Here is a 12,917-nt window from a genome sequence, read left to right as displayed (position 1 = left end):
CAGCGATACTGAAATTATTTCAGCCCTGGGCGGGATTCGAACCCGGACCGCCGTAGTGGCGGTCGTGAACGCTACCACCGCGCCGTCAAGTCGTATATGTGTGTGTGTGTGTGTGTGTGTGTGTGTGTGTGTGTGTGTGTGTGTGTGTCTGGCCGCGGTTAGCGTTCCCAAACTATTAAAGCAATATATGTGACGGTATAGTATGTGGCCAATCTTCTTGGATGTGGCCTACAAAAATTTTCTTTGGTATAGTATGTGGCCTACCGGACTTTTATTTCGGTATGAACCTGTCTCTAAGCTTTAATAATTCGGGAGCGCTAACCGCGGCCAAACTAAAGCGGAACGCACTGAGGAACGCACCAGGGAACGCGCCCAAGACTGAATCGAATGAAGACAAGCTAGGTTCCTGGGCGAAAAGCAAAGCGAGTTGTGACAAACCCACCCGAGAGGTTTCTAATCCGTGTCGAGATAACTCAGGGGCCCCCGCTCAGCGCAGCACCGGCGATACGAGCGATAACAATTCGTTATCACTTGTCATGCAGTCGAGAACCGCGACCAGGTTAACGTCACCTCTTGTCTCCCTGACTGATTTCACGGGAGATTTATTACCAGATAAATGGTGGAGTCCCTTTCTCTGAGAAAATTCTACACTTCTTATCGCCTTAGGCCCGGCGATTTCTTTCACAAAGTACTCTGGCTAACGCCGGACGAATTATCCTGACATAAGAACATAAGAATAAAGGAGACTGCACGAGACCACAAGGCCTACACTAGGCAGCTCCGTATCCATCACCACCTGTCGTCCCCATCCATAAAGTTGTCTAATCGTTTTTTAAAACAACTGATAGTTTCAGCGCTTACTACATGGTTACTAAGTTTATTCCATTCATCGACCACCCTATTAGTAAACCAATTCTTGCCTATTTCCTTCTTAAATCTAAATTGACTTGAAGAGAACGCCACTGCCAAAGTAGTGTGAAGAGGATGCATTGTTGAGAAGGTTGCGGCGAAGTGTCTAAGCAAGTGGTACATTCGTTCCGGGCCACTGGTGAACCAGATATGGTCCACGAGATCAGAGCCGCAGCTGAAATCAGATCTTACACATGGTCAACTTAAGGAGACCACCAACTAGAAATGCAAGTGAAGGATGACTGGATACTGATACAACACGTCAGTTTGTCCTTTTCATCACTTTGTTCTGGTCGAGTACAGAAGACGCTTTTATGCAGACGATTGGAGTGATTAAAAGCCAATCCACTCACACAAATGGACCTTTATGCAGATCTAACAACAACTAAAAGAACTTTCGATTGAAATAGTAAGCTCATTATGTTGTCTTGGGTGCATAAAATAGCTTTAGGAGATACGTTTCAATATAAAATCTTTTGGAGCGGTGACTTCCCCCCAAGATGAAATGTTGGCTAACAACAGAGGCATCTATTCACTTCGGGGAACACCACCGCAATGTATGGGTTACAAGGACCCAGAGGTGAGCCAGGGTCTGGACCTCGCTGCACAACGAACAAAGAATTTCTGGGCGTGGCGACAACCATGGGAGTTCTTATGTGAGCGAACTTAAATGGATTCGAAGAGCGTGGAGGTGGATCAACGAGCGCACAGGTGGGCTTGATACCATGCAGGCAGGTAACTTCTGTGCCTTACGGGAGGAATATCTGAGGACTCATGAAAATTGCAAAACCTTAAAGTTGGTGACACAGTGCGACGCGACGTCGATTACGGGTCAAGGGACGGTACGGGTAAGCGTGAAAGGGAGGGAGGGAAGGGAGGCAAGGAGACGACACCTACTGTATACAATGTGTAATGGACTTTATATTTTTATGTAAACTATTGTGCAGTTGATGAAGAAGCAAAATACCAATCACCTAACCATATAGTCCCCAGGTAAACGTAATTATGAAGGAAAGTAATTGTGAAGTAACCGTAAAAAAAAAAAAAAAAAAAAAAAAAAGGACCGACGTGAACGCGTGGATACCACCCATCAGTGTCCGGTGCTCACTTTAAATAATTTGTTCTGACTAACACCAGACGATCTTATTCTGTTTAAAAGGGGGGCTCTGGAGTTAGTTTTGATTAACCCATTAAGTTTCAATGTCTCCTATAAATATTCTCTTCTAACCAACGCCAGCCAATTATATTCAGCTTAAGAGATACTTCTCTGAGTGGAGGAGGGCTAAGAAAATGTGGACGCATTCGTTGTCCAGACGCAGCAGGCGAAGGGAGTATATAGCGTATACAAGGTCGATCTGATGTAGCCAGGGTATGCAGACCAGGAAAATTTCGATGTTATCGAAAGGGGTTTTATAATACACGATGGATGGGGCAGCAGGCAGACCGGTCACAGGACCCGCGCATTGTGTGGCCGTCTCGTGCTACTATGGTGGCAGCCGTCGGAACCTCATCCGTCCCCCCGGGTAACGTTTTCGACCTTTATGCCAGCTGCGTGCTCTATTCGAAAAGAATGATGACCTCTCTTCTACTGTCCCTCATTTAAGCTACCCTTTTTTATAAAATTGCATCCACCATCTCTGACTCCAAGGGTAAAAGTGAAGGTTTTTCGTTGACGAAAATCTGATACTTTTCCAAGACACAACCGAGTTGTATTTATTTACCTCCGAAGCGCCTCAGCTACGAGGGGATGAAGTTATACTTTACGACGACTGAGGGTGTGGTTGCAGCTGACACAGTCTGGTCATTCAATAGCTCCTGTATCAGGTAACTGCTACCTCCTAATTAATTTTCTTCTTCCCTATTGGCTTTGAAATTTATCCCAATGCATCTGGAAAACAACGCCTGAAAGTTCGTTTACAAATCTAGACGCAAAGAACAAAAAACATGCGATACACAGTGGATTAGCTACGGTGAATGCAAGCTGTTACTGTCCCCCTTGATTAAAAAGATGCGGTTGGTGTGTAAGGTCACATTACCCATAATTTGGACTCTCAAAGCTCTGCACTCTCATCCGTGAAAGAAATGGTTGTAGATCACGAACCTGGCACGTTATTCAATACGATGAATCTCTCTACATTTATATATATATATATATATATATATATATATATATATATATATATATATACATATATATATAATATATACATATACATACATATACATATAATGAAATCCAACAGTCGTGAAGCTTCGATCTCGAGAACTTATTGTCAGGAGTCTGATACCATCTTGCCATACTATATGGACCTTGGCCACGCAGAGCGTCGAGAAGAATCGTAACCAGATACGAACTAACACTCTGGGAGGGGGTCGACTGAAATCTACAGTCCGTACAGCCGTTCTACCCGATTGGTAACTCGACTAGATAGGTATCATGGAATGTGAACGAGGTTTTCATTCGCTTGATACATACATATAAACCTACACCCACACACCCACACACACACACACACACACACCAGTCACCTCAATAGAAACACGTGACGTCTAACCAAACATTCTATACGAAGTCTGTCACGGAAAGAGTTTAAACTCAACAGGAGACAGGCCAGGATAATGAAGAATATCCTCGATGTGCACTAACCACAAGACAAAACATAAATCTTGTTTTATCAATTATCAGCACCAATCTATCTCAACTACTTAGTGTAGATATTTCTCTCACATGTAGTACTGCCACAGAACCTACTACTGACCCTTGGCATATCTAGTGATACTAGAATAACCGAGGCCTCGTGACGTTATTTACGTGGCCTCTTTGTTGCTTGAGTGAAGCTACATTAATCTGAAATCCACCAGCATCGTTGTCGAGGAGTTACCGCGTACTGTGGAACCGTGACTAAGCCTTGTATCTCCCCCAAGAACCCTTCCCGTGACTTTCTCGACGCATAAGGGTCGCGTCGACCGTTTCATAAAATGTTGTCAATCGAGAAGCACTGGCAACAAGGAATTAGAGTGACATGCAAGCCATTGTTAGACGTGTTTTGATCACGATTCAGTAAATAAATAAATAAATAATTAAATTAATTAATCAATAAACCAGAGGGCGGACAACTACGCCGACCGTTTTCGTCCCTCGCATCATTCGAAGTATTCATGACTGACTGGAACCAAACCCATTTACTGCAACTCTTCAGTCACAAAAAAAAAAAAAAAAAAAAAAAAAATACTCTTACTTCACACTCGGGTTTGAAACGCACAAGGTAAGCGACCTGCATCCAGAATTCATTTCTGGGCTGGCTACGTCGAGGCTCCGTATGAGCTGGTGTGGGCAACTCGGAGGTACCCAAGCATTGAGGAAGAGACCACTTGGGAACATAAAGGAGGCTGGATCGGTGAGCGAGCTCCCCGGGTGGACAGACCGACTACAGCTGCTCTGACCAACCAGCGGTACCGGCGACAGACGGCGGCTGCACGGTCCTTCTGTCCCCACTGGCTGTGGATGCTGTCGCTACCCCCCACACGCCGACGCTCCCCGCTCTAATGCTCCCTCTGTCTCCTTCGCCGCCATCACTGATCACTTACTTTTACTCCACGACTGCTACTGTTACAACATTTACTTTGGAGGTGCCGGTAATCCGGTCTATGTTGCTGACTTTTAATGTCAACACCTTTACAACTTCTGTGGCAACCATTACTGACATCAGTAGTTATGCACCATGACGCTGTTTATCCAGGTTGTTTTATTTAGCAAACGTGCCTTTGGAAACCCAGTTCGCCATCGACGGTCTGCCACGCAACAGAATCACTTAGCTTGGCGGCATTCAGAACAAGTGGACGAGTGGCACCCGATATGGGAATAGATAATGGTGGCGAGTTTAACTGTTGGCGCCAATTGGTTGGCTTCCATGCTCACCCCCGAAGACGGTCGTCACTACGTCCCAGCCACGTCCCGGTGACGCGCCCAGCACGCGTTGTGCAAGTGAGCTATTTTCGATGCAATCTACGCTGACCCTCAATTTGCGACGTCGAGGAAGGATACTGGGAACTTGGCTCATTCCTTTTAGTTCTTCGCTTCAGTATCTACCGTTCAGGCCGATTGGAGCACTAACATCCAGGTTATGGATTAAAGCGTAAATGCTTGCGTCTCGGAGACGCTCTTCCTGGCAACAAACTTGGTTTACGTTTTTTTTTTTTTTTTTTTGCTAATGCCAACTGTTTGTACGCAGTTTAGGGAGCACCATCATACCTCCATATTCTAAACCAGGGGTTCTTAACCTTTTTTCTCCAATTCCCCACTTTTTAGTGAGCCAACTCTCCATTTCACACCACAGCATCGGTCTTTGACAATTCGATTTTAACCCATGCAGTGTTTAGTACGTAAATATACGCTTTGCTTTTTTGTTCCATTTTATGGCCCTTAATTTTTGTTTTCCCCACTTGGCAACTCCGCCATTCCCCACCAGTGGAGAATTCCCCACAGGTTAAGAACCACTGTTCTAAACTGTTTGGGCGAATGTACCAAGCGACTTTTATCAGCTGATGAAACGCCAATGCAACGACGGGCTTATATGAAACTTTACTCTCACAACAACCACTGGGGTTGCAGGTGCAATAGCAACTAACATCCTGAGTTTAGTCTATACTGGCATCTTCTGAAGAGGTATTTTGGTCACTTTAGAGCAGCGTTTCCCAACCCGGGGTGCTGAAATCAATTATAGGGGGTGCTGGGAGGTGATGCACACAAAAATCACATTGATATATGTATCATTGATTACCTTGTTGTGCATATTTTACTTTTTCCATGCTATTTTATATTTCTAGAGTGTTCTTATTCCTTCTACAAACAACATTGTCAATTTGTTTCAGTTCTAAGGAATCAAGAAAATAAGTCATCAAGCCGTACACTTCACTTTCTTTCATCCTTCTAATAACAGGATAGGGGTGCTGGACTGCTTAGACATGACAACAGGGGGTGCTGCTATGGTCGGAAAAGGTTGGGAAACGATGCTTAAGAACCCTTACCATAACCCACACTCTTTCGTGCTAAAGTGATCGTAAACTTGAACAGATGAAGTTTTGTTAATCGCTAGCAAGCAAGCCAGCCCATCGTGCAAGCCGATACCAATATCCACCCTACACGAACATTCCCTCTCTAATTCTCATGAAGTTGCTTATTTTTCTCATTTTTGGTCGAGCGCACAATTAATAAGGTACTTATGTTTAACTCTCTTTGTTAATATGTCCATTTCAACTGGAGTGTTGTCCAGTCATTTGAGCTAATTTTGTGGCGCCAATTTACCTCCATCATAAGAATGTAATATGAATAGATTATACATCAATATTATGTCTTTGGATTTTCCTAGCGATGCACATGGCAAAGGCACTCTCCTAAGAACCATCACCACTCTTGATAACAATAGGCTACGATGATATCTACCATTATTATCACCACAAATACCACGACATATACCGACAAACGCCTTCCATCCCAAAATGCCATCATCATCATATTTCTGTTAATTCACAAAAGCCATCACTATGACTCAACACTGCATGATCAGTGTCTTCATATCACCACACCATCATCACTGTCACACCTCAGACACATCACTAACCCAAATCACAATCATTATCAAAATTATCTCGCCTATCTTCGTACTCTGTTCTCAATATTCTCATAATCATTACAAAGGATTACAAAGGCGGAGCATGCCGACAGGAGACCTTTTGGTCCATATCTCGGTCGAAAGCGAAAAAAATCATAATAATAATAAATGAATAAATAAAAACTATAATAATGTAAATAACAAATGAAATACATAAATCAATGCATAGGTATAGTTAAATAATAAACAAACAGGTAAATAGAAAATGATAATAAATTGACATATAACTAATAATAAATGAGAATCAAACAGACAAATGATAACAAAATAAAAACAAATAATATATCTCCATCACACAACTATTGAGACTACAAGAGTTCTGCCAGCGAGATAACTTGGTAATCAGTTGTTACATCGCCATGAGAATATTTCAGGCACAAGTATATTTTCCATTGGATTTAAAAAAAATATACGAATGCACACAAGTTTACGCACGCACTGACGCCTGCAAAAATGCGCATGCGCGTACACACACACACACACACACACACAACAAACACACACAGATAGACATAGATAAACACACACACACACACACACACACACACACACACACACACACACACACACACACACACACACACACACAGAGAGAGAGAGAGAAAGAGAGAGACGTTGCATGCACGTGCAGCGTGTTTACACAATCGCACGCGCGCGAGCACACACACACACACGCCATTTACGAGCTCTAAGCTCTTATCCGGGAGAGTATGAACTGTCGATCATAATTCCAGTACGTGATCCAAGAACGGGAGTCTCTCCTTCTATCCCTCTCTCTCTCTCTCACATACTCAAACGCACACACGCACGCACGCACACACACACACACACACACACACGCACACACAAATTACCAAGGAATGTGGAGGACCGTGGTTTTAATTGCCTGGAAAATCCGCATTCGCAGCTCCCCATACACCGGTATCTGTAAGAGTACCCATCGGTACTACCATCACGCACCCCATTTTTATTATTATTATTATTACTATTGTCATTTTTAATCACTGTCAATTTTTTTAATTTTATTTCACTTATCTATTTTTTGCCTGTCTCAGGGAACCAATCTACTTCCCTGTGAATACAGCACGGGTGGCCACCTCCCCCCACCCCTCCTATCTGAAGCTCATCTTCCACATAATCCTCTTTTGCAATACCGTCTCACTCGTATCCACCGCCCCCCCCTTGTATCCACCTGGATACACACTTCACGTGTTCTTAGTTTTGTCAGCCCTTGCGCACTTTGGTATGCAGTCCTTGGCATGGTACTTCTTTGTGTTGCATCAAGAATTACCAAGATGAAACGAAGGTTCTACAACAATCTCGTAATTACCTGAACTCCGTCAGGTCCACCTCAACCGTAATGTAAGTTATTTTATTTGGCATTGAATCAATATACATGAAGTGTAGATAGCATAGTTCGAAATAACAATTACAAATGCCGAGGATAACACAAAAAACAAAACAAAAAAAACTTTAAGCTTATTTCCATTGTGGTCCTCAAAATGCTCCCACGTCCATCTCTTACTACGCTTGCATTTCACCATTCTTTCGAGTTATCGAGCACAACTATTCAGATAGAAATATCAAATATTATTAATAATGTACATATATAAATAAATAAACAAAATAAAATATATATAAATAAATATGTCTAAAAGTCATTACTGTCCTGTTACATCATTACGTTCTCTCCTCTCTACCATGAGCAGAAATCATCTACGTCAAATCCAAATCATCTCGGGAATTTCCCATTGCGTATTTACAAAGGATTACAAAGGAGGAGCATACCTACGGGGGACCCTTTGGTCCTTGACTAGCCCGGATGCAAAAAAAGAAAAAGAAAAAAAAAAAAGAAAAAAAAGTATATATATAATAATGATAAATAAATAAATAAAGATTGTAATAATATAAATATCATAAATATAATAAATAAATGCATTTATTGTCTCTTCGCGACGTCTTAGCAAAGCCTGGAAAAACAATTCATTGTAATATCATCCCTGGTGAATTGCTTTCCATCTTTACACGATGCAAATACTCCTGCGATGATTACCAATTCCATAATTAAATTACGTTACAAACTCTAATCCATATATACTTCAGGGTACCGTACTGTTCCAGGTTAGCATACGAAAAAAAAAAAAACCCACGATCACCATAGTATGGACATCACCATTTCCGACCACCTGAACTTATATACTACAATCAACAACAGTCTTTACTCCATACGTATCGTAATAACCGCTGAAACCTCAACAACAATAAAACAACAGAGTTCATCATTCCCGATACGTTCACTGCTGGGCACAGGAATTCTTGAGCACCTTCAGTGGGCAGGTGTGTGTTCATACTCGAAATATCACTTACTTTTGTGTTCCTCTTCCTTGAAGCAGGATCTGGGCAGGTCTCCTAGGGTAACTCGATTCCTCACTGGTGATGCATCCACAGGAGTGATGCAAGAATGTACAACAAACGTCCGATGTCCCACTTAGTACCCGAACCTTTAAAACTTTTAGTTTAACGAAGGCAGAAATCAAGAAAACTGTATATTCACTCTGGGGTTAAGCACTTTGTACATAATTCGCGAACATTTACGTGATTTTCCCTTTTCTTCAAGATTCAAGCCTATATTTCTGTGAAAACTATGAGTCTTTTTATAACCTCACACGAACGACGACGAAGACAAATTATGATCCTCTCTGTCGCGTAAAACAAATCATACTAAACGCTCGAGTCTCCGGGTTGCTGGGAAGAGACCACGCTCATACATCCCAGCCACATAAGTCAATCTCGAAGTTATAAGGAATTTTTCCTTTCTACCCTATCATTCCCGCAAACTCTTTAATAAATACATTACTGATCATCTACAATTATCAGTTCTCTCTTGACAAATTCCCAGTAAAGTTACGCTCTAAGAGAAGAGCATGAATTTAAAAGCTTACTACTATGCCAAGCCTGAGGGAGCTGGGAAATAAGACTTACTACCCGGCACCCTTGACTGAGGAGTTGCCAAATGTTGCCACACTCGATAATTCCCATCGATATGCCAAGTGCGTTGATCAAAATTTGACTGTGATCATTTTGCTCACATAAAAGTCAGGAAAGAGCATTGTCTACACCGCTCCATACTCACGCATTTTACGCGAATGGTGAAGGGAATTTTTCATGTCGAGGAAAGATTATTCACTCTCCGTCCTCTGCGGATAATATGTGGTTAGTCACTTTTCTACCTTGGATATTACGTCACGGTACTCCACCTTAGTATGGCGGAAGGAAGGTGAGAGAGAAAGTTGGTTTTCTGCCGCAACTCCTTGCGTTATGTGCTGCTGTCAACCCCCTCCCACCTCCCCCCTCCCCCACCTTCCCCCGTCCTTCGCTACAGAGATAAACGTCACGAAAAAATATAGAACAGATTGGCGGGAGATGGATAAAAGGAAAAGTACTATCAAGTCCTCTGTGAGGGGCACCGTCCTAGCCTCCCGATAAGAGGAGGGGAGGGGGAAGTTTGTGACGTTAAACCACATCATATCACCACCAGATACGGAATAACTAACCATTTCACTGCCGTGGACAGGCGGTTTTATTCGGCTGAAGGAAACCAACAGGCGAACGGTTAAGGCAGAGTTGTGACTGACCGTAGCAGCCACTACGGTTGGTCGTCATCAGCAGGTCGCGCTTCACTCCTGCCGATGAAATCCATTATATATATATATATATATATATATATATATATATATATATATATATATATATATATATATATATATATATATATATATATATATACACACGGTGATTTAAAGACAACAGCATTTTAACACTAATTTTCTTACTGAGGTTTTCAATTCTACTGTTAGAAAAACTGAAGATCTCGTTAAGAAATTTAATCAGTGTCAAAATGCTGTTATGTTTAACTCAGTATACATATATATATATCTATATATATATATATATATATATATACATATATATATATATATACTGTATATATATATATATATATATATATATATATATATATATATATATATATATATATATAAATAATCTTGTTCGTTTGCCATGGGCGACGTGGAGCGAAAATGTCTGAGCACACTCGCAATAAATAAATAAATAAACAAACAAATAAATAACTAAATAAATAAATAATAAATAAAATCTGACTACTCTTTTTAAGCAGAAATGTGCGCTGCTTACGCCTGGAGGTGCTTAGCTACACCCAAAGCTGACTTTTTTTCCTGTGTGTTCGGGCAGCTGTCCGGGCAAGTGACTATCACCGGTATCTGTTGGAAAATAAAATGAGATGTGGGGTCGATCCCCAACGCACCATCGCGGCCTTCAGCTGAGGGAATGACGTCATTTCAGGGGTGGGGAGCGGGGTGGGGGTGGGGGTGGAACGGCGATTAGATCCCTCTACCAACCTCCACACCTCACCTTACCTTACCTCATCACACGCAATCAACAGTGACGGAAATTCTCGTCCTGTCAGAAAATTCGTGTGAAGAAAAGGCAAGACGGCAACATATAAATATACGCAAAAGGCTTCTTAAACTTTTTAAGGAAGATAATTATCCAAGGCATGAATCCACCCTACCTATCCCATTCTCATCAACCATCCACTTCTTTCCCTTCCATCTTGGTTCGTTGTGGATGATGGACCATCCCTGACCCGCCCACAGTAAGACAAAGATCATCCAAAGTAAGGTTCGACAGACTATGCTACAAAGGATTTTACAAAGGATTACAAAGGCGGAGCATGCCGACAGGAGACCTTTTGGTCCGTATCTAGGTCGGATGCGAAAAAAAATCATAATAATAAAATAATAAATAAAAACTATAATAATGTAAATAACAAATGAAATACATAAATAAATGCATAGGTATAGTTAAACAATAAACAAACAGGTAAATAGTAAATAATTAAATTTATATATAACTAATAATAAATGAAAATCAAACAGACAAATGATAACAAAACAAAAACAAATAATATAAAATAAATTATAATCATTACAGCATCTTGCTTACGTGTTTATCTAAATGATTCTTAAAGCTTCGAACTGAACTACATTGCACTACCTGTGCAATTTACACGGCGAACCTCCTTCCTCGTTTCCTCATGTGAAAACAGAGAAAGACGAAGAGAAATCCTTTCGGGCTGCATCAATTCATCGTCCATTTACATCCATTCTCAATGGACATTCAACTCTTGCTTTGTCAACTTTCACAGCTCTACACACATTTCCCTTTTACTCGCGGCCCCACATCCATCCATCTCATCCTCGGTCGTCCCCTCATGTTCTCTCCACCCACCTCTGCCTTCCATATCACTTTTACAAGTCGTTCCTTGTTCATTCTTTCCACGTGCCAAACCATCCCAATATTCTCTCATAAGCCCTATCTGCCAGCTCCACTCCCGCTCTCCTTGTCACCTCCTCATTTCTCACTCTATCCATCCTCGCAAAACCCAGAGTACTTATCAAACACTTCATCTCAAACATATTTTAATATCTTCCTTCTTTCTCCCTTAAATTCAAGGTCTGTACCCAATATAGTGTGGTAGGTACAATCACCTCATCACACAGTCTTCTCTTTGCATCCATCTCCAGATACCAATTTCGCATGACACCTTTTATTCTTCCATGGCGTTTGCTTGCTCCTATCAATCTACATGTCACCTCCACCTCCACTCTTCCATTCCCTCCTACATGTGACCCTAGATACTTAAAAACATCCACTTCCTCCAGACTCTCTCCTTTAAGAATTAGAGTATTTCCAATTTACAGCCACCATCACCACTCGCACATCTCATCACATTACATTTTCCCACATTTACTTTCAATTCCCTATCATATACCTTTCCAAACTGTGCCAGTAACTGCCTTAGATTCTTCTTTGACCCAGCACAAAGCTCAGTATTGACAGCAAACAACAACTGGCTCACCTCCCACTTTCCTCCACTCTCTTTAACCATCTCCAATCTTCTGCCCATGACCCTCATGTTTACCTTCCTTATCATCCCATCCATGTAAATACTGAACAACCATGGTAACATAACACAACCCTGGCGCAGTCCCACTTACATCTCTGACCACTCACTCACACTCACCATTTCCAACCCTAAACAAGGTCTATTACTATGTAAAAACATTTTACCGTCCTTAACAGCTTCCTCTTACCCTATGTATCTGTAATTCTTACTACAATGCCGTCCAATCAACCTTTTTATAATCCTTCCCAATATTTGTAAAAAAAAAATCCTTACATTTTGCCAAAAACTTATCGCATATCTCTCTTACAGAAAAAAATCACCCACGCACCCTCTAGTTTTCCTAA

General features: G+C 41.5%; 1 protein-coding gene across 1 annotated transcript in view; it reads right to left on the bottom strand.

The window, feature by feature from the left end:
• LOC143022072 (vascular endothelial growth factor receptor 1-like) overlaps positions 1 to 9,298 on the bottom strand; it is a gene marked incomplete in the record, with an annotated part of 236,263 nt that extends 226,965 nt beyond the window's left edge. Inside the window, 1 exon segment of the mRNA XM_076180019.1 lies at positions 8,949 to 9,298.
• Positions 9,299 to 12,917: the final 3,619 nt, after the last annotated feature.

The sequence above is a fragment of the Oratosquilla oratoria genome, chromosome 43, assembly GCF_046742065.1.
Source record: "Oratosquilla oratoria isolate Oo_2021 chromosome 43, ASM4674206v1, whole genome shotgun sequence".
Classification (NCBI taxonomy): Eukaryota; Metazoa; Arthropoda; class Malacostraca; order Stomatopoda; family Squillidae; genus Oratosquilla; species Oratosquilla oratoria.
The sequence above is the reverse complement of the archived record's forward strand: the minus strand, read 5'-3'. Positions and strand labels throughout refer to the sequence as shown.